This window comes from Talpa europaea, assembly GCF_964194135.1.
Source record: "Talpa europaea genome assembly, chromosome: 7".
NCBI lineage: Eukaryota > Metazoa > Chordata > Mammalia > Eulipotyphla > Talpidae > Talpa > Talpa europaea.
In genome coordinates this window covers 43429628-43451977 of record NC_140074.1, presented here as the reverse complement: position 1 = coordinate 43451977, position 22350 = coordinate 43429628, and the positions used below count along the sequence as shown (strand labels likewise).

Genomic DNA, 22350 nt, shown 5'->3' with positions numbered 1-22350 from the left:
TATCCATCACAGTGTCTGATAGATAGTGGCAGCCCCATAAACACTTATAGAATGAATAAGTCAATGAAAGAAAACTGAAATAAGGAAAGCATTATTACCCTGATTTTCCAAATAATAAAACTGAGGTCTAGCTAAATTCAGTGATTTACCCCACTTTATACTGGTAGCAAGTGATAAAAACAAGATTTTTCTGATACCACACTTGTTCTGTCTTGAAATTTCACTATCCTATAGGATACCTAAATAGACTAAATAATATAATTTTTGGTTGGAGTCATAGTTTCAATTTTTATTAAAGTTTCAAATTCAACCTGATTAACTTTAGAATTACTATCTTTATCTCAGCAATTCCTGAACCTGGCTAAAGAGCCAAGCTTTTAACATTTTTTCTTAACATAAAAGTCCATTGACCTTTATCTCAGCAGTTTGCTTGGTCTTAAATATATGTCAAATAAGCCCAGAATGAGAGTTTAAATAACCATTATGCCTACCAACTATATGTTTGTATCCATTAAATAGAAAGTTAGAAGTGATGTTTAACAAAATGTAGTTGGTACGGTAGATTGAGTTTTAAGTATCTCTCTTCTATCATTCCCAAGTGCTTACTGTTGACATAAAAGATAAACCCAAACAGTCTACTACCAAAAGAATCATTGCAATGTTTACAGATTTTTGTAGTAACTTAAGACATTTTTATCTGGACAAATACCTCATATCTGGATAAATGAAGAAAAAGTAAGTACATTTAATGTATCTTAACTGTCCATCTGAGTCCTCTACAAGACTGAAAATTAATCCATGAATTATTTTAATATTCCACGCACTGGATATTGCCTGACTATTACATTTGTATTGCTCAAATAAATGCAGGCAATTTAGCAAAAGAGGGCTTCACAAGATTTCCTCCTTCTTAATTCAAACATGCCAACATTCTGTAGCTAAGTTGTGAAAATAGGTTTAAAGCCCCAACAAACCAAAGTGATAAAGACCAGAGTGGAGAATGCTTTGGGTAACCATGAGCATTTGTCCCCATTTCAAATGTAACGTGTTCATTTGAATTTTTACAGTGAGTGCATTAGATATATTGATATGTCTCCATTCTATTATTTCAGTTACTACATAACTTCCATGGACCTGTAAATAGAACTTATATGCTCAGTGTGATGGATACAGCAACTTACCCCTCATCACACAGTTTAACAAAGCACATAATAGAGTCAGGATCAGTCAAGGAAAGCCAAGTTTAGCTTGCTGGCCTTGGGCACTGAAGTCCTAGGAAAGGCAGCTCCACTACAGGATGGTCATATTTCTACTTGAGAAAGTGACAGCTAACCCTGCTTTCCCCAAAATAGTCTCTTAATCCACCCCTCCCCTACCACCACCACCACCAGGAAAGCGTTCTCTAGTTCCAAGGAGCCCATCAAGATGTTCGTGCTGAGACCGTTAGATTAAGCATTTACCTGATTACTAAACTGCCACCATGGTAGAACTAACTTTCTGTTGTATGAAAGCAAGAAAACTTACCATTTTGTATCAAGATAGTTTAATAAAAAAGGTATGAAAGATTTTCACAGAACAAAAATATTGTCTCCAAAATTGAGTTATTTGTTCAAAAGTCACATACCTAAATGTGCAAACCCCCTTTGATCAATTTTCTCCACACTTGTATTGCTCAAGGAAACACAGGGCTGCATATATACAAAAAAAAAATAGCAAGAATTTGGAAAGAAATACATAGACATCCTTTCCAAAAGTTTCTCTACATTATAAATCAGGCAACTCTCAGGAGTTTCTTTTAAAATCAGAGGTTGAAGACACCAGAACTCAGGTCTTATAGAACACCCGTTCAGTGCCCTATCTGAATCTCTTCTGGGACTTCAGCTACATCTTTACAGGAGGGGATTAGGTTGCTTTATAGGAGGGGTTGCTTGAAATTCTAAAATCCACTGGGTCTCACCACCTGAGGGTAATCACATTTGGGGAGGCATCATTGAAACTTTCAAAGTCACAAACTGTTAAAGGAGGCATTTCTTTCAAGACAAAGAAATTAGTTAAAACAACACACACCTACATTCTTCCCAACAATAGGGTACAACCAACTCCAAAGTGATGATATGTGGCCAAAAGGCAGTATCTTAATGGAATGCAGGATCCCCCAGATTCAAGCAGTAAATCTTATGAAACTTCATCATGCTCTCACATCACAGAACCTTTTATGATAACACTTAAGTAAACCCATCTGGTTGAGTTAATAATTAGTTTAAATCTGGACACAAGTTAATGATGCACAGACAAGTCATTCCGGGTACATGATGATACAGCGAATTTGCAACACAATTTACAGATAATATTTTGCACTGCCTTTCTTTTTTTTTATTTCCTACTCTGATTAGGGAATAAGAATTTATTAAAGAGCAAACAGGACCTACGAACAGGACATATACCTCACATACATATAAACACTGAGAGACAGAGAGATTGAGAGAAAGGATCAAAGGGGGAGAAAACCACTATACTAAGGAATAACATAAGGTTTTGGAGAGACCTCTCAGAGGGTATGACAGACCCCCAGCCATTTCTATATTTTAAGGTGATGGATGCAGCAACTTACCCCTCATCACACAGTTTAACAAAGCACATAATAGAGTCAGGAGCAGTCAAGGAAAGCCAAGTTTAGCTTGCTGGCCTTGGGCACTGAAGTCCTGGGAAAGGCAGCTCCACTACAGGGTGCTCATATTTCTACTTGAGAAAGTGCCCAATGTATTACAAAATAAAGAAATGCTACAAATATGTAGCATTTGTACTTAAATGTTTATATGTAATATAAAAATGTAACTATGTTATTTAACAGATAGTTCCAGAAAGACAAAGCTACTATAAGCAGTAACCTGTAGTAATGAGACATGAGATCCAAGTTTCTAAATACACAGTGTATCTCATTGGAGCCAGGGCATAAAATTGTATCTCTAAGATCACTGGGAGATAGTTTGTAAATATGAAACTTGAAGGGCCTCCCAGGTGGCGCAGCGGTTGAGCGCTGGGTTGCGAAACTGCCCGCAGCCTCTGCAGCGCCGGTTCGATCCCCGGCTGCTCCCCGGCCACCAGAGGAGGGTCCCACATGGCGCGCAGACCTCTCCTGCCGCCCGCTGCTCCCCTCAGCAGTGTACTTCGGTCCTTCTGCCTGCTCTGCTCCCCGCTCTGGCTCTGGTGAATTCTCTCACCCTCCCACGCTTCTGACTGTACCCAGTGCATGTATAAACAAAACAAACAAACAAAATAAATAAATAAATGAAAAACATGCCTCTATTAAAAAAAAAATATGAAACTTGAAGCCAAATGCTATTCCAGTCAGTGTTCCCCATATCTTTTTTCCTGGGTAATATCATAAGGAGTTCACTTAAAGAACTTTAATAAGTTTTTTATGTTATGTGGACAGGGCCTTTCAATATCAATTACACACAAAAAATTCAATTATTTGATGCTAAACATCAATAAATACTTAGACACTCATATTTGTAGCAATACAAAGATCATTCTCTACCTTAAACACAGAGACGTTATTAGGCAAAATCTGACTACTAGATTACTAAATTAAGCTAGAATGAGCAAAATGAAATAGAACTGAAAATGATTCCTGTCTACTGATGGTAATGAAAAGAGAGAAAACTGAGACCTTAGTGGATCTCTGAGGGTGGATTCCTCAAGAAAAGAGAAGCTCTGAGCTCTGGGAGAACAGCCAGCATATCAGGTGCTAAGAAAGAACTGAGCACAGTGGTTGTTCTCAGCCCTGGCTACACAGTGCCGATGACGAATGCCCCTATCACCTCAAGACTGATCCATCAGAATCACTACAGATACCTTTAAAGGCACTCAGGTGACTGGTCTGTGAGTGAAGAGAACTGGGAATCAGGGAAAGGAAAGGCACACAGGAACAGCTCCAGGAATCTGATCTGCAGGACTGCAAGAGGGCAGAGCTGGTCCATTCTACAAGGGATCTGGTATGGGAGTGGGGAAGAGAGGAGAGTCCAGATAGCAGTCCCTTTCTTGTTCACCAACAGAGTAGAAGAAAATAGCCCTGTAGAGGGAAGGACAATTGAGTGATTGAAGCTATGTCCAGCTAAATTCACGCAATGTTCTGCTCCATAGACTCACATTTTGCCCCCTTGCACTTTATGTAGGTAATTAAACACTACACAATCACCGTCTCTTATCAGGTAGTAAGGAATAGGCCACATCTCTGCTCATAACTGTCTAAAGGCCGTCCTATCCCTTGAAGGAAAATCCAAAGTCCTTAATAGGTATGGCCCAAAAAACTGACAGGTTTGTTCCTCCAAGTGTGGTTCCAGGACATAATGGCTGCCACATAGCCTGAGAGCTTGTGCAGACTCACTGAATCAGAATCTACATTTTAACAAGATCTCCAACTGACTTAACTGCACACTGAAACATGACAGCACAGACCTACAGTAGCTACCTCACCTCTTCTTACCCACCCCATTACCTCTCCAGCCCATCTGCTATTACTCCTTCCTCAAATCTTTTTTCTACTACCCCAGCCCATCTGTAACTACTCCTTCCTCAAATCTTTTTTCATGTCACCTTCTCCATGAAAATGTCCCAAGACATTCTGTTTACAACTGAAACAAATTTCCCAGACATTCCTGCTGCTTCCTTACTTTTAGTCTTCCCTCCCACTGTGTGATAGATTGAAAAGTATGGCCACAAATAATTTGCAACTCCTGCCATGGAAGAATGAAGTATCTATCTCTACCTATTGAAATTGGGCTTGGTCATGTAATTTGCTTTGACCTCTGAGTGTTAGTAAATAAGATACAAGCAGAACAAAAAGATGTGCATACTGAGGTTACCTCTCCCGGCCCACTGGAATAACATTTTGGCTCTAAGGGAAAAAGAAGCCATAGTCAGACTAGTGGATGATGAGAAACACCAGTCATTTACTCCCATAATCTAAGCCCCAGGAAAGTGAATGAAGACGCCCTAGACCTACCATGACCCCATGTGGGATGAAGAGGCTCCCAGTCAACTCCCAGTCTTATAAGCAATAATGATGATTGGTTCAAGTTAGTTAGTTTTGGGTGATTAGTTTTGAGACAAGCTTGTAGGCTCCTTCTATGAGTTATAAGTCCTAAGAATATAGGGATTTTTGTGCACTGTTGCATTTCCCGGGCTTAGAATTCCTGACACAATGTGGCCATTCTAAAATATTTCCAATGAATGTTGAAGGACAGAATAATAGGAAAAGGAAAACCCACAAGTGAAACAGATAAATGTCAGTGACACCTTTACAGAGTACAAACTAGAAGAAAGACTTTCTAGATCTTAACCATTGTCTGTTCAGAACTAGTGTCAACTAAATTAGATTTTGACTACTTCTGTAACAGCATATTTAAGCAAAAAAAAAAAAGGCACATGTTCACTTGCAGGGTTTCAAATTTATTTAAAACTGCTCTATTTTCAAGGTGCTTAACTTGTCTAAGATTGCACAACCACATGACCTTCAGAGTATCAGCTGCATTTATTCTCCTCATTTTAAGTTATTCTGATTTTTAACAACTCACAAATCGGCAAACCAAATCACTGCATGTTACTTCAAACTGTCTTTACAAAAAAGAAAAATCTGCTGCTTTGGATTCATTTCAACATTCGGAAATATAGGCCATAACATCTTGAATCTCAGATGTTCCCTGCTGTGTCCACATCACATAAACCAGTAAGGGCACAGATATCCACATTAGTGAAGTGAATTCTCTAACAACTAAGGCATGACATCCAGTGGTATGGGGCAGCAAATTTAAGTGTAATAATTTTGAAAGCACAGTGTGGTCCTTAGCGAAGGCACAAGCACATGCTATTGGCAAGCAGAAAGCAAGTATTCTATTGAACAGGTTTTTTTGATGTACACCAGTAATGTGCTATTCTCCTTTGATGGGGAAAAGTAAATGAAACTTACAAGACACTAAGTTCCATCTTCTTGGAAAAGAAAAAAAACATCAGTTTTCTAAAGAGACTTTCCAGTCATGACTTGTGGAACAAGTCTCATTCAGAGAGCTGACAAGGCCAGACAGAAGCAAATCTGAGAGCAATTAGGCTTTAGGATCTTCAAGAGTTTCTTTCAGGAAACACAAACCTCTAAACAACACAATCACCCACACATTTGCAAATATCTAATATCTGGTTTTGTTTCTTGAACACATATCATTATCAAGTTCATAATGAGCAAAATGTATACTGGAGGTCACTGAGGTCTTCATATTAACTCACAGGAGTGACTTATTCAGGGTATCACATAATTCTTTCCTGCCCCTTCCATCAGGTATCTTAGTCTAGAGTGTTTAAGGATAAGGAGAAAGCTCTACTACTTCTGGATTAGTTGGAATAGACAAGGTTCCATGGTGGGAACAAAAGCACCCATGAATCTCCATGACTTAAAACAACAAAAGCTTGTTTCCAGCTCATGTTACATGTTCACTATGCTGGGACTGATGCTTATCTGCCCAAGGCCCCAGGCCAAGGGAGCCTCCACAAGCTTCAGCTTTGCAGGTCACAGGAAACCATGTGCACATGGTTAAGGAAAGGACATGTGTCAGGCTGTGCGTTTTTCTTTGGCCGACTTAAGTTACATGGCCACTCTTTGCACCAGAATTGGAGAAAAACAATCCATATTCCGTGGTGAGGAGAACTAGAAATATTCATTACATAGTATTAATGACTGTCACTCTGTCGACTCCCTGCCCTATTTACTCACAGCCTTTTATCCATTTCAGAATATTTTACAAGGTGTTTGACAGCAGGGCTTTCTTCTAGGTGTCAGATAACTAGATAAACTAAACAGAAATCCTGTCTTCATCTGACCCTTTATTTGATTTCTCTACTTTAAAACCAATCCTTGAAAGCTGACTGTTATAGAGTTGAAGCATTGGGGGCAGGAAAGTGGGAAGAGAGCACAATGGACCATGGTGGCGGACAGTGGGTGCTTCGGGGGAGAGTGACCACACCTGAGGGGAGAAATCCTAGACTGTCAAAATATTAACAAGGAGGTAAAACAATGGTACTTCTTCAAAAAAATATATAGTTATATAAACAATTAGCACATCAATAAAATTGAGACAAAGAGTAAAAAACCTTTCTCGAGGGGATTACTATTTAGCAGGACTACAACAAACAATACGATTTGGATACAAAAAGAAAATGTTAAATGCCATAACAAGATGTACATAAGGTACAATGAGGGTTTAAGACTGTGAAGTTGAAGTCATAAGCAGTTTCACTTAAGGAAATATGATCTGAGAAAGGCTCTAGCAGAACAAATGAGACCTGGACACAAGGCTGTCCAGGCAGAGGAACTACTGTGAGTTGGAGCAGGAAGCAGGACATGGCAGTTCAAGTGCAAACAATGGGAAAATGTTTAGGCCCAATGCTGTCCATAGTGATAAAGAAAGAATAGGGATAGAGAGAGGGTGAAGGAGAGGAAGGGAAAGAGGAGGGACAGGGAGTAGGAGTAACAGGAAAACAGTATTCCATCTCCCTTTCATCTGACCCAGCAAATATAACTCACCATTCCCTCTATCTGCTTGAGTTGGAAGGACTCGTTATTTGAGGTTTAGATTTGATAAAAATGAAGAGCTCAGAAGGGGAGACCATCTCAGTCAAGAGAATGGCTGTTGGTCATGTCACCCAACCACAGAACATTCCTTTTTATAATTAAGGAGCATTAACTTCCAGTGGACAATTGCTCTATTTGTCCTGAGTTTATTTCCTAACTCCACGGATATTTCCAGAGCCACTCCTTAAAGACTGAGCTATAATTTACGGCTGTTTGTTCTGGAGTCTGCAATCCCTCGTCTCATGCAGATTTAACTTCAGTGGTTTGACCCTTCCAAGTGGCCATCCTGACAGACCATACCATGAGCCTCTGACCATGACAAGATTCTACTTGCTTGCATCATACAGTGGTTAGGATCTTTAATGTTCACCCAACCTGCTTATTTTCGCTGCTACCTCTGTTACCACGCAAACAGTAACATCCACCTGTGGTCTGCAACCTTGTCTTACACCAATTCCTTCATTGGGGGGATTCTGTGCTGTTCTTCTCAGCACTACAACAGCCACAATACTTTCACTGCCACCACCAGAGAGACGATCCCACCCATCCGGGTTCTTGGGGTTCCCTGGGGGTCATGGAGAAGCCACCAGTCATGGGATGATCTGGGACTTGGCTCTTGGAGTGGACAACGTCACACTGTGTACTCTGACTCCCATCCTAAGAATTCTCATGGAAGTGAAAGCCAGAAAGCATGACCCCTATGACAAACCCAAGGTCTGAAACACTTAAAGATAAGGACTAGGCTATTTCCCAGGAAACCCTGGACTTTAGAATCCACACACAAATGACTCATCAATCCTAGGTCACTGCTTTTTAATATTCCTTAATAGAGTACACTGTGCACTGGTAAGCTTCCTTATTGACTGGGTAGGACAACTTTATGGAATTTTTCCTCCAGTGCTCAGATTTTTTTCATTTCATATATGCTGCATGTCTGTTAAATATTTTAGGATTCAACCAATATTTAATGATTACTTACATAGAGCAAAACTCCAAGCTACATGCTACAGAATAATAATTAAATCCCCTAGAAGTGTGGAGGGGGGGTGCAGAGAAAACTCTACTAAATTCCCTAGGGCAATTTTGGAGAAAGTACTACAAGGAGTCAAAACCTAAAAACCAGTGATTTTACCTACACCTCTATTTTACCTGCACCTCCAGAGTGAGGCATAGTAAAGAAGTGACATGTGAAATGTTCCTACCAAAGAGATAGAGTTTCCTGAAGAGCACTGGGTCAGGTGAATATTCCAGCTGGAAAGACTGGCACAGAAATAGGAAAACATTGAATATAATATCTGGGGAAGACAGAAAATTCCAATTTGGCTGTGTTAAGGGACAGAGCAGAAGTGACAATGGAAAAAATAGGAAGGGGAGGTGGAGGCCTTTAAACACTCAGGGAGGGGCCTCCCTGGAGGTGCAAGGGGTTAAGATACAACCTATGAAGCTATTTGAGCCACTGCAGCAAGAGTTCGATCCCCAGCCAGAGAGCTACCCACATGGCACAGCAGACCCCTCCTGTCTCGCCCGCTGCTCCCCTCAGCAGTGTATTTCAGTCAATCTGTTTGTTCTGTTCCTCACTCTGTCTCTGGTGAATCCTCTCTCACACACCCCCCACACACCTCTAGACTGTACCCCAGATCTTGTATGCATAAATAGATCTTTAAAAAAAAACAAAAACACCCAGGGAAAGAATCTGCTTAAACACAGTGGGAAAATGGGAATTGTGGGTGGCTTCTCAACAGGGAAATAGCATCACCAAAGTCAAGTTCAACCACTCTGTTAAGTAGAGGTTCATTTAGCATTCTGTTCCTCTGGGGGCCTTTGCACTGAATGTTTCCTCTGGCTGGAACTTACCCGACCCAAGACCTCTGTGTGCTTGGCTCTTTGCTCAACCCTGCTCAAGTGTTTCCTCCTCAATGAGCTCTCCGACCAGTGTTATTTTTTTTTAAAGATTTATTTATTTTTATACAAGAGCTGGGGTACAGGCCAGAGGCGCAGGAGGGTGAGAGGATTCACCAGAGACGAAGTGGGGAGCAGAACAGGCAGAATGACCGAAATAAACTGCTAAGGGGAGCAACAGGCACTACAGGAGAGGTCTGCTGCTCCATGTGGGGTTCTCACCGGCCGGCCCGGATCAAACCCGCACTGCAGAGGCTGTGGACAGCTTCACAGCGCTGTGCTCAACCCGCTGCGCCACCGGGGAGGCCCATGACCAGTCTTACCTTAAAAAGTTGCCCCACTCTCACTTTTTACTCTACTAACAAATTGTTTTCCAACAGCACATCTTAATTTGGAATTATATTTTTGGTCTCATTACTGGCTTGTAGCTTGTCTTCTCCCACTGTAACATAAGCTCCATGTGAGCAGATCTTCCTTGTGAAAGATAAGTGTAGCAGCATAGTCCCTATTAGAATGACTTTCAAACAATAGTCAGTAACTATTGGGTTGTCAGAAAAGTCATGATGCATTTGTGTATAGAAAACAGAAAAAAAATGTCATGACTCTTCTGATAACCCAATATTTTTTAGTTTTATTGAGATATAATTTGTATATCATACATTTCCCTACTTAAAGTATATTATTCTGGTTTTTTTTTTTGGTTTTTTTTTTTTTGTTTGTTTGTTTTTGTATAGTTACAGAGCAACTATCACCACTATGGTAGAACATTTTCATCACTCCCAAAAGAAATCTACTAGCATCACTCCTCATCCACCCTCACCCAGCTCGAGGCAGCCACAATCTACTTTCTGTCTCTATAGGTCAGGCTATTCTAGACATTTCATATCTACAAATCACATTAACTGTGGCCTTTAAGAACCTGCTCCTCTCACCTAGCAGTGTTTTCATCATTTTGTAACATGTTATCACGTCATTTCTTTATGTTGCGGAATAATATTCCATTTTAATGATATACTACATTGTATTTATCCATTCCTCAGTTGATAGACATTTGGATTGTTTCTACTTCTTGACACTTTAAAATAATGCTTCCATGAATTTTTATCTGCAACTTTTTGAAGAAACAAATGTTTTCATTTCTCTTGGGCATATACTTAGGATTATCCTATGACCCAGCAATTCCACTCCTACATTCAACCTTTTGAAGAACTGTCCAACTATTTTTTTAAAGTGATTGCACTACTTTACATTTCCGCCAGCAGTATGTGCAGGTTCCAATTCACATCCTTGCCAGCAGTAGGGATTATGTATTTTTGATATAGCTATCCCAGTGAGTATGAACTAGTATCTCACTGTAGTTTTGATTTACAAATCAATGACTAATGATGGCAAGCATCTTTTCATTGCTTATTGGCCCATCTTTGGATAAATGTCCAGACACCTAGTGGCCATTTCTAATAGGGTTATTTGTTTTTTTATTATTAATTTTAGGTGTCATTTATAGATCCTGGATACATATGACATAATTGGCACATATTTTCTCTAATTCTGTGGATTTCCTTTTCACTTTCTTGTAGATGTCCTTCAATAACTATTTTAAATAAAACAATGAATAAAATAAATTCTTTATGACACAGAAACCTTGTGACCAGATCATAAGCACATGGCAATTAGCGGTAGGGCAGGACCTAGAGGACACTTAAATGATGTGTTTTCACCAGCTTGTTTACTGGTTCTCAGCATTGTCTAGCTGGTCCAAAAGCATTGACATCATCCCATATTGAATCAAAGAATGCAGCAATTTGGTCAATTGGTTCATGAGCACTAACCAAATAGAAAGATGCCCCACAGTTAAAAAAAATAATAAGGAAAAAAGGTTTTGCTGGCAGCTAGGCTGTAATAAATCCTAACTGGTCTACAATTTAGTTTTCTCTTGAATAACTCTGAAATTGATGAATGGGGTTCCACGGAGAGGGAAAAAAGGCATTAGTGAAGTTCAACTAGAATAGGCCCAGGGCGAGTAAGCAGTAACTTCTCAACTTACAGTTAAGAGTATTTGCTTACAAGGCTGAAGTCTGGGGATCATCTCCCCTCTCTGCACTACACTCATACCAGCAAGAGCTGTCCAATTTTATTTTGGTTGAGAAACTTCAACCAGTGAAAACAAGGTTCAAGCCTGGGAACATCGATATGGAGAGAACTGGTGTATTTTTACAGCTGGAAGAGCTTCTCAAGAGTAGAAAAATACCAGACCTTTAGTATTTACTGCAAAAAATATCAAACCTTTAGTACTTAGTACAAATAGATATGAGATAGATGATATGCATATACACACACACTGGGAAAGACATCAAGGAAGGACTTGCATTTAATAAATTTTAACTAGCTTCAACGTTGGTATGTATCCACAGTATAATTTTCCCAGGACAAAATTAACCTCTTAGATAATGCACAGCAGATTAAACTAGAAATTTAATGCTTTCTTTGTGCTCCTAACCCTAAATTAACAGCCACATTATCATACAAATGCAAATATGATTAATCTAATATTATACAGAACAATCTAAAATTACTAGAGAGCAATCTATGAATAATTTTAAAACATATTTTTCAAAGCATCTATATCCCTATGGCAAAAAAAGTTTAGTAAGGATACATAAAAGACATGTTCAGAATTGCATTATATTATGTAAAATAGTATGTGTAAAGGGCAGAATGCGTGACATATGAATAAATTATTATAATAGGATGGGAAATAGGTTACATGACAACATAAGGTGGTGGTAAACATAAAATGTGATATGGTATGTATTACTTTTAAATCATCCTTAAATACTATTTCTGGTTTCACATTCTCTGTTTATATTCTTCCCTCTATATTCAGCGCTTGATGAAATCTTCAGTTTTTAAATCAAACACGGGAAGGCACATTTGGGAGTTGAAAGCAATCACTCATGTGTCTATCTTTATCCCTTAAGTTGATACAGGACTGTCAGTGCAAATAACAGCACACCAATGTGTAAAGCAGAGATAATACCTAAATTTATCCAAAGAGAATTGAAGTATGGGGCAAACTTCATGTTTATTGGCCTAATGGGAACACCAGCACAAATGACTTGGAATCCTCATCTTATCCAAACTGACAACCCTTCCAATATCCCTGCCTCACAGTTTTTTGACTCCATTCCACCTTCTGGCCTTCCCCTGTTCTCTATCTGGTCAGCATATGGACACCTTGAACCTTATCATCACACAGAATCCTTCAAACTTGGAGCTTACAAAAAAATCCATACCCCCTGGGAGGACTGCCACTTTTTTGCTTGTATCACTCTTATCAAACTGGCCCTGTTTTTATTTTGAAACTATATCCCTACCCTATTCCTTTGTCAACCAGCCTTATTTTGGCCCTAGCACCTTTCTCAAAGCCTGGATACTGTGGTCAGTCGTTTCAAAGATTATTATAATGGTCCCTTGTATTCAGGGACCATTCATCCCCTACCCCACTCCCAGCTTCCCCCAGTTTCTCTTTCCGTTCTCTGTCACCCTATAAATTCTAACACCCTGTTTTATCCTTTTTTAATTGCAGGTTCCTGAGCATCAGTAACAAAAGCAAAAATCATATAGATTTGTTCATTTTCTCACTCATTTAACCTTTTCTAATAAACTCACTGTTTTTTTGGCAATTCTGTTCATAGGCATTAATTATTGACACTTATCAGAAATTCCTAAGGCTGTCCCAAATACAGGACACTTGGACATCAGTTTCCCCCAGCTCCCCCCCACTCTGTGAGTGGCCTTCACCTCTGAAGTGCTAATGAATGCCAACTGCCACATGCCCCCTGATTTCCCTCCCCAACCTGAATGCCCCTGAACTGTCACTCACCCTTCATTCTTCCTTAGTCTCAAGGCACCAAGATTTCTCTTCCTTTCCAAACCTATTCCTCTTGACATAAGCCATTCTGATTTCAACCCCAAGTCCTTCAATGTCACATATTGTATATACAAAGTGTGGGGACAGAAATAGGAATGAGAAACCACCCTTACTCTTAAAAGGAGCTCACCTACTAGTAAAAAGATATACAACTATATACACACAAGCACAGATACACATACAATTAGGGTGACCGTGTCATTTCTTGTCCAAACTCAGACATGTTTGAAAGTTAAAGGGGTATAAAAAATATTCATGGGGGTGAATGATTTACTGCAGGTATGAACTAGAACTATCTCTAGCGAAATATGATATATGGTCACTCTAGTGACAAGATAGTATATGCCTTCAATTACACAGTTATTAAAATGTGTCCAAAATTACTTAGTAACATTGGGGAAAGGCCCATAATATAGTGTTAAGATAAAATAGCAGGATGAAAACAGCATGCAGGAATTGAACTTGACTTAGTTAAGAAAAAATATGTGTATACACACACACACACAGAGCACATACTGAGCATGTAATATGTGCCATGGACTATTCTAACACTTTTAACTAATTCTCACAACAACCCTATGAAATAAACCTTTCTCACACATGAAGAAACTGAGGCACAAAGACCTTAAGACACTTGCCTAGTTGTCCCCCACCATCCGTCCTTCTAGGAAGTAGCAGTATTAGAATCCCAACCCTTTGAGTTCTAGCCCTTTGACCCTAACTACCCCAGTACATTGACAAGAAAGAGATGAGAGCAGAGAACGTAGGCAGACAGGAAAATGTGCAATGAAAAGCGTTTGTATTTACGTCTTCCTGTACTGCCACACAGCCCGGCTTCCCCTCCACCTTTCAAGCAAGCACTGGCACCAAGGACACTGGCAACCCCACATCAGACATTTAAGCCATGTTTCAGTTGTCATCTCCTACAGTCTTGCTAAAGCACTGCCCGCTACTGTGCCTCCACTAATGGGGGTGCCCTTTCTTTCTGTTGTGCTATGATTCTGATTTCAAGACCCACTTGTCCCTTCATCCACTCTGTACCCTTCACCCCCTCAATAGAGAGATTAATGTAGATTATACTCTCAGCTCTTCTCTCTTTGTGTTTTAACTCTCAGTCATCTCATGCACTCAGAGGATCCACATGTTAAAGTGGATGAGTACCACCTTTGTTCCCATGCTGTTTTCTTCTGCCTACTAGATATTTCTATCTGCAAGTGCTTCTATCTACCAACAATAGTAAGACCAAATCTATCTCTTAGTTCCCCAAATGCTCTGGTGGACAGCCTTAATTCTACAAATGAATTGTAAGGACCACCAAATAGTCTCCTGGTCCTACTGCTATGAACTATGCAGTTATCTTCACCTTCTTTCTCTTCCTCCTCCTCCACTTCCCTTTAGATACCCAAACCACAGTGAATCCACTTCTAAAGAGTTTCCAAATCATTCTCTTCCCATTGTCCCAGCTCCTGTTTTCATTACCATTGCCCTTACCAACACAATTCCTTTCTCCTCCCCCATTTCATTGCATGCACTGACTGAAGCCCAGACAGGACTGAACCAGATAGCACTGTCTGGACCTCCACATTTGTCTTGCTAAACTACAGTTATGGGTAAAATGTCCTAGGCTCTTGAGAGCAGAGCATCGTTTATGTGGTAGACTCGTATGCTTGTTGAATCAACAGATTGTCGTCTCCTTCTCGAGATCGTCACTATAATTCTTTGTGAGGTTGAAATGCCTAGTCAAGGCACTTTTATAACCTCATCTGTCATGGGGTGTTCCCTTGTCCCACATTTCCTTTTCATTTGGGTAATTCTTCCTCCCCAGTAGGTGGACTGTCCATCAAAGGCCAACATGCCCCTCATTTTAAGGGTGGACATGTGACCCAGGCTGGTTCATTAAAATATAACCACCTCTATGGACAAATTGGTTGGCCCATGAGAAAGGATATAATCCAATAATGATAAATGGGAATCCTTTTCAGGGGTTAATGTCAATACTGGGTAAGAGAATACTAAAAATCATACTTTCTTTGTCACTTGTGGAAAGGGATTGGCTGAGAATAACTCTAATATGGAGAAAGGAGAAATACCTAACACTGGCACTGCTTCTGGCTTTCAACTAGACAGACCCACAATTACTGTGCTAAAATTCTTGGATCTAAGTGTATTTTAGAATTCATAATTCTTCAGAAAAGAAAAGTAGAGTGGAGCACATACTGGAGCATTTTAAACACACTTGTACCTAAATCAAGGACAATAATCAAATCCATTAACATCTCTGCAACAACAAAAAATTAGTGTGCCTGATTAATGTCAGTTTACATCAGGATAGGTTTTACCACGATGAAAGTACAGATTAGGTAAGATTTGGTTGCAAAAAGCATTCCGTTTCCTTTTAAAACTGCACCTAAAGGCATGTGAGTCTGTTTAAATCAATAGATTCCCTGTTTTCACTTCTGCTTGTTCTTTACTTTTATTTAAGCAATGTGCGCTGGGTTTGACACAGCACCTGAGTCCCATCTGTATTCCTTAAGGGCCTATCTGTATTTCAGCTTCATTTCCCACGTCTAAACATATCCACAAATTTAAAAGACCATACTTTAATTCTTCAAAAAACCTTGCAACCTCCACATTGCATACGCTTCATAAACTGAAGTTGTCCCATCAAGAGATGCAGAGTCTGAGCTGGTTCATTTGTCAGTCAGTTGCCCCAGCCCTACACTTTTCTCCCTGGCTCCAGGGAAAGTATAGGTGTCATTGTACTCTAATAAAAGAATCAAGGACACTGACTCCTCCCCCTTTACCCAACACCCAGGGACAATCACAAGAATCTAGGAAATCACAAATTGCTCTACTACGAAAACCGCCATTAGCCACAGCATTCTTCTATTTTCCTTTTTTTTTTTTAAATTTATTTATTTATACAAGCACTGGGTACAGTCAAAAGTGCGGGAGAGTGAGAGAATTCACCAGAGCCAGAGCAGAGAGCAGAGCAGGCAGACTGATGAAGTACACTGCTGAGGGGAGCAGCGGGTGGCAGGAGAGGTCTGCGCGCCATGTGGGACACTCGCCTGGTGGCCGGGGATTGAACTGGAGCTGCAGAGGCTGCGGGCAGCTTCACAACCCAGCGCTCAACTGCTGCGCCACCAGAGAGGCCCTCTTCTATTTTCCTTTGACCAGCCTTTGTGTCTCCTTAAGGCCATTATTGATGGTACAGTGTCTCCTATGCCTTATGTTTACTTACTCATGTTCACTATTAGGGGACCTAATTCACAGCAATGCTGTGTGGTAGGTGGAGCAGGTATTACAGTTTCCTATTTGAAAAATGAGGCACCAAGGGTTAAGCTATTTAATAAAGGAAAAAACCTTGGAGTTTCACTCCAACCTTCTGATTCCCAGTTTTGTTCCTTTCTGGCTACATTTTTTCTCCCAAGATGAACCAAAACTGAATCATTGGCAATGATTATTCTTTCTTGGTACCCTTAGATATGTAATCTGTTAGAACTAGTTAGAAGGTTGCAAGAGTAATTTCACTCTAAGCTATGTACAAATTTAACTTTGATAAAACAGTTAATATCCACGTACATATATACACATGTACACGTATATCCTACCCACATATATATCTTCTAGAATGAATTATCTAGAAGCATTTATTTTTACCACCCAGGAAGCCAGACTCAGCCTGCCATGGAATAAAGTTTAAATCAGCACAGTGATAAATAAAGTCCCCAGGCCGAATGATGCCTGCAGATACTACTGAAACCCTGGGGGGAAGCCCAGACACTACTTCACATAACTTGAACCTCAACACAAATGCCCCTCCCTGCCCAGGGGATGTTTGTGGGTCAGGCCTCTCTCCCTTAACCAAAGAATCAGACAAGGCTGGACACTTTCCCAGCATACTACCCTGCTTCTCTGGCTGACCTTTAAGGTTAGGACCTCTGGATATAAGCTCATGAAAGATAGTGATAAGACAAGTTTTGCTGCCTTTGGACTCACAAAAATGCAGTTTTTCATTTCAAATAGTCCCCCCAAATCCCAATGGCCACATACAAGCCATTCCTTGTCTATGAGGTTAATGCAACAGACCCACCGTGATCAGGCCAAGAGTGAATTGTTTTTTCCAGTAAAGGTTCCCCTGCTCATTAGAACAATGCCTGTGAGAGTGGAGAACAGAGGTCGGGCTGAGGTTCTCGGGTAGGAAGAGTTGTCCTGTGCAAAACCAGATGTATCACACAGGAGTCCATCTGGGACTCCCACATCAGTTTGCTTTTCCATTTCCAAAATGCCTAAGGATTTACTCAGGAAGCACAGTCCACACCCATACAATCAGCAAACTAGCCAACTCCCCTAATTTCAATGCCACACATATGCACCTAGAACTCACTCTCCACTCTTGATCAACATTTCAAGGTCCCTACATTACTCAAAGGTCAAAGTTAACCAAGAGTGGGAGGCCTTCCTGGGCTTCCCCAGGGGAGCAGCAAGGGGTTAAGACACAACCTATGAAGTTATCTGCAGCTACTGCACCACGAGTTCAATCCCTGGCTGGCCAGGGAGCCACCCACATGGCACAGCAGACCTCCCCTGACTCGCCTGCTGCTCCCTTCAGCAGTGTATTTCACAATCGGCCTGTTCTGCTCTCCACTCTGTCTCTGGTGAATCCTCTCACCCCCACCCCACCCCCACCTTTGGCCTGTACTCCAGTTCTTGTATGCATAAATAATCTTTAACAACAAAATGAAGAGTGGGAGGCCTTTGAGACATTTCTGAACAAGGTTTGCCCCGCTAAGTATCTCTTCACACTGATTTGGAAAACATTTCTTCTAACTTTCCTCATACAAGTACATTCAGGTTGAGCAAAATATAGATTCAAATAAATTTAATGTAATGTGCCAATGAAAAAGGCTTTATATAAAATAATCAGTCTTCAGATATTTTCCTTCCTTCTATTTCCTCTCCAGCAAGCTTATCCTATAGTATTTAATGGGCCACAAGTATCAAGGAAAGAGGAGGGCACTGCCATGGGAAATCAGCCAGAATCCAACAGAATACTATTTTAAACCTATTTTAAGTTGTCGGTTGAAATGAAAAACCATGTTCCCTTGTCTACAAAGCTCTTATTTAGCTCTTTTCACTCAGTCATCAAAAATTTATTTTCCTGATCTTCACATTTTGCATCTTCCATTATAAAAATGTCTTCATTCTCCTCATCTAAAGTCTGATTTCAGATTGAAATTCAACAAAACTTCTGCAAGCCTAACTATGTGCTGAACATTGCATAGTCAATTCACTCTATTATGTAGAGATTTATCATTTTACAGAAGAAGGAACGGGGCCCCACTAAGTTCAATGAATTTCCTGCTTTCACAGACCTCGCAAGTGGTGTCTCTGGACTTGGCCTGCTATGTTTTTAGTGGGAACTCCAGGTAAAATATTTCCCTAGTATTTCTCTTTTTTTTTTTTTTTTTAAGATTTATCCATTCACACACACAAGAACCAGAGCACAGACCAGATGCGTGGAGGATGAGAGGATTCACCAGAGACAGAGCGGGAACAGAAAAGGCAGACCAGATGAAACACACTGCTGAAGGGAGCAACAGGCAAGACAGGAGAGGTCTGCTGTGCCATGTGGGATTCTCGAACCCATGCTGCAGAGGCTGTGGACAGCTTCACAGCTGCGCTCAACCGCCTGTGCCACCAGGGGAGGGCCTCCCTAGTATTTCTTGGTTTTGGTTTTATCTTTTTGGAATCTTGCTCAAGATAACTTACATGATTTGGGGAGGGGTATTTGGTACTAATAATCTCATTTTGGAATCAAGAATTATAAGCAGTATCAGAAGGATAAATACAACTATTGTGCCCTCCAAACACACTGCCAACCCTTCCCTCTAGGTTCAAATAACCAGAAATCAATTCCTCCTGGTTAGTAAATTAATCCCAGAAATTCACAATTAACATTATGTCAAGTGTTACGCTTTTTTGCCATTTCTATCCTCTAACCACCACAATGATAGCTCAAAGGGTCAGAACACACATTAGTCAGGGAGATCAAGGCTTCTTCCATGCCCCTCCCCACCACGTAGGCTGACAAGCAGGTACACCTGCCCCCAGCCAGCTGAGCAGGTGCTGGTGCTGCTAAACATTAAGAGAGCAAGAAAGAGAACTGAAGGTAAAGGAAGCAGAACATTCTACAGCCGACACTAATATTAAGCAAAATAATCATGCTGATATGACAACTGCTACTAAAAATTATGGCATCATTTCAGAATGTCAAGGTATAGCCATTCACAAAATAAAAACATTATATGAAAGTCTACCAAAAGCTAACACTAGCTCTATAACCAAAGGCAAGAAAATCCTCATTTAGTGTTCCCTTCCGGGAAGTCAAGCATGTCCTTTTTGCCCGTTTGCTTGCTCTTCTGTTATTCTGTACATCCTATCTCTCATGAACAGAAGAGGCACGCCTTAGCTTTTCTACAGAAATCTCCAGGCCAGAAATTTCACCACTGGTGACTTAAAAACGCTAAGCTGCTGTACAAAACATTACACTGAAATTCTAAGTAGCTAGTCAAAACTTCGCAACTTTCCAGTGGTACCTTTTCAGTGGTGAAAATTCACTACCTTATTCCCCTAAAATATTCTATAGAAGATAGCAAAATCACCACCAAGACATCAAATGACTTCAGAAACTAATAAAGGTTCAAATCCAATTTGTGACACATGAGATGGACCTCAATCCCAAAAGGTTAAAAACAGGAGAACATTCCAGAGATATTTGCAAATTAGTTACTGCCCTTAACTGAACCACAGCTGGTTTATTGATGAAAAGAAAGAATAACAAAAGGATGTCTAAAGTGTTAAAAGGTCAGAGCAGTAAAGGGTGAATAAGAAATACGTTTGGCCCTTACAGTGCAATGATAAGTGAACTCAACTTACCATCCCAAAGACTTAGCATAGGGTTACACTCCTTTGATCTACAGAGGAAATGCTTTACACTGTAAGAATAGCTGATCTTTTTACCCTGGTTATGGCTCATCAATTCAAGGGGTCTCTGTAACCTCTGTAAGCACTAAATTTCCTCTTTGGCATTGTAAAAGCCACAATAAACAGTTTTTGGTGTTGTGGTTTGTAGACATTCTTAGTATGATGTTTTAAATGAAAAAACATAGATCTTTATTAGAAGGCCCTTTGTAAAAGTCAGGTAAGGTTGCAGTACACAGCATCCTTGGCTTGTTCAAAGGTAGGAAACAATTTCTCTTCCTCACCCTGGCAAGTTCTGCAATATCTAAGTTTTTATTTAGTGAGTTCATTTAGATGCAGGTATGTCTGTTCCTACAAGTCATGAAGTTCCTTGGATCCAAGAAGTCCAAGGCTGTTTGAACTAAGTACTAATTAAGACTGGATATCAGAGTCTACTGAGGCACTAAATCAGAATTCAAGAAAATGGGGCTTTTATTTTCTCATTCCTCTCCCCATGCTGTGGAGGCATTGATTCCCTAAAAAGGCAAGATTCGTGCAAAAATAGGCCTGGAACAGACAGACCTAGGTCTGGTTAAGTCTAGCATGGTGACCCTGTGCAGGTTAACTTCTCCAGGGTCTTAGTTTTCTCCTTGCTGCATAGGAAATATTATCCACCAAAAAAAAAATGGTTGGTTTGCAGGTCATGAAAGTATAAGTTCAAGAACCTAATCTTCCAACCATGCCAAGTATACAGAAGATGCTCAATGTTAGCTGCACGTGAAAGATGCATCTCCAGAAAGATTATTAACATGACTTTCCTTTGGCCTTCCCAGTTTATGTACTAAGGTCACATGCGGCACCCAACTTTAAGCTCCTTTAATGGAACTCTCTGACAGGTACTCAGACAACAAAATCTGGCTGGCTTCCCTTACTTCCCGCCTGCTGTGTGCATGCATGCTGCAGATGGTACCCTTCTCCTGGTCTCAGTCCTGCACAGGACTCCCTTCTCTGGAACATATCCTCGAGGCTCCTCGCCTCTGAACCCTACAGTACTCCCCAATTCTTTCCTTAAGTGGCAACAGCCGCTCCCCAGGAGGGTGAGCACTGCCTGGCTTGAGCTCCTGGATGTGGAGCTCCACAGCATTAGAAGCCATCTATGCTCTCTTGCTCCAGCGGCACCAGCCGGCACTTTACTATCCCTTCACCCCGGCTGGGCACGCAGGGCACGCGCATTCCGAACAGATACCAAAGCGACGTGCAGTGAGGGCAACCCATCACCTCCCACCCTCGACAGAGCAACGCCAGAGTCTGGCCAGCCCCCCACCCTCCATGTCCCGCTAGGCCGAGGAAGCATACGGTAGGGGTTTGGTTATGGGGTGCAGGGGTGCCCTTTCAAGGGCTCGTTTACACAATCATCGCAGAGATCGAAGAAGCCAAGACCATTTAGCCCAGTGATGCTTCCACATATGTTGCGCTTTCTGTCATCCCCATAACACTCAATTTACTGGCATTTTTCACCTGGTAGATTAGCCCTACTGAAAGTTCTGTAGCCCACAAAAACCTTGTGCGCCGCGGCCCGCCCAACTCTTGCCCCCGGGAGCCGCCTCCGGACCCCACACGTCTCTCCCGGGAGAAAATTCGCGGTTTCCCCAGAGCAGAATTGGGTTAGCGGGTCTTGGAAGTTTCCTAGCTTCCCCTCTTACCCACCCCCTCTCCGCCTCCGGAATCCCCTCTCAGATCACGCGCGAGAACAGAAGCCGAGAGGTCTCCCCCAAAAGCTGCGCTCATGCGGGGTCCCAGCCTCCTCTCCCCTCCCTCCACCCAACTCCCCACGCCTTCTGCGCTCCCAGCGCCCCAGGGTTCTTTAGCCCCAAAGAAAACTTCTTTCTGGGCTAAATTCAAGACCAAGCAGGAAAGGCTTTTCCTTCGC

At 41.1% G+C, this 22350-nt stretch overlaps 1 protein-coding gene across 1 annotated transcript in view; it reads right to left on the bottom strand.

Annotated features, from left to right (window-relative positions):
• Nucleotides 1–22350, bottom strand: part of PCSK5 (proprotein convertase subtilisin/kexin type 5) — a gene marked incomplete at its 5' end in the record, with an annotated part of 282220 nt that overhangs the window by 259179 nt on the left and 691 nt on the right. The gene's annotated exons all lie outside the window — the stretch shown is intronic.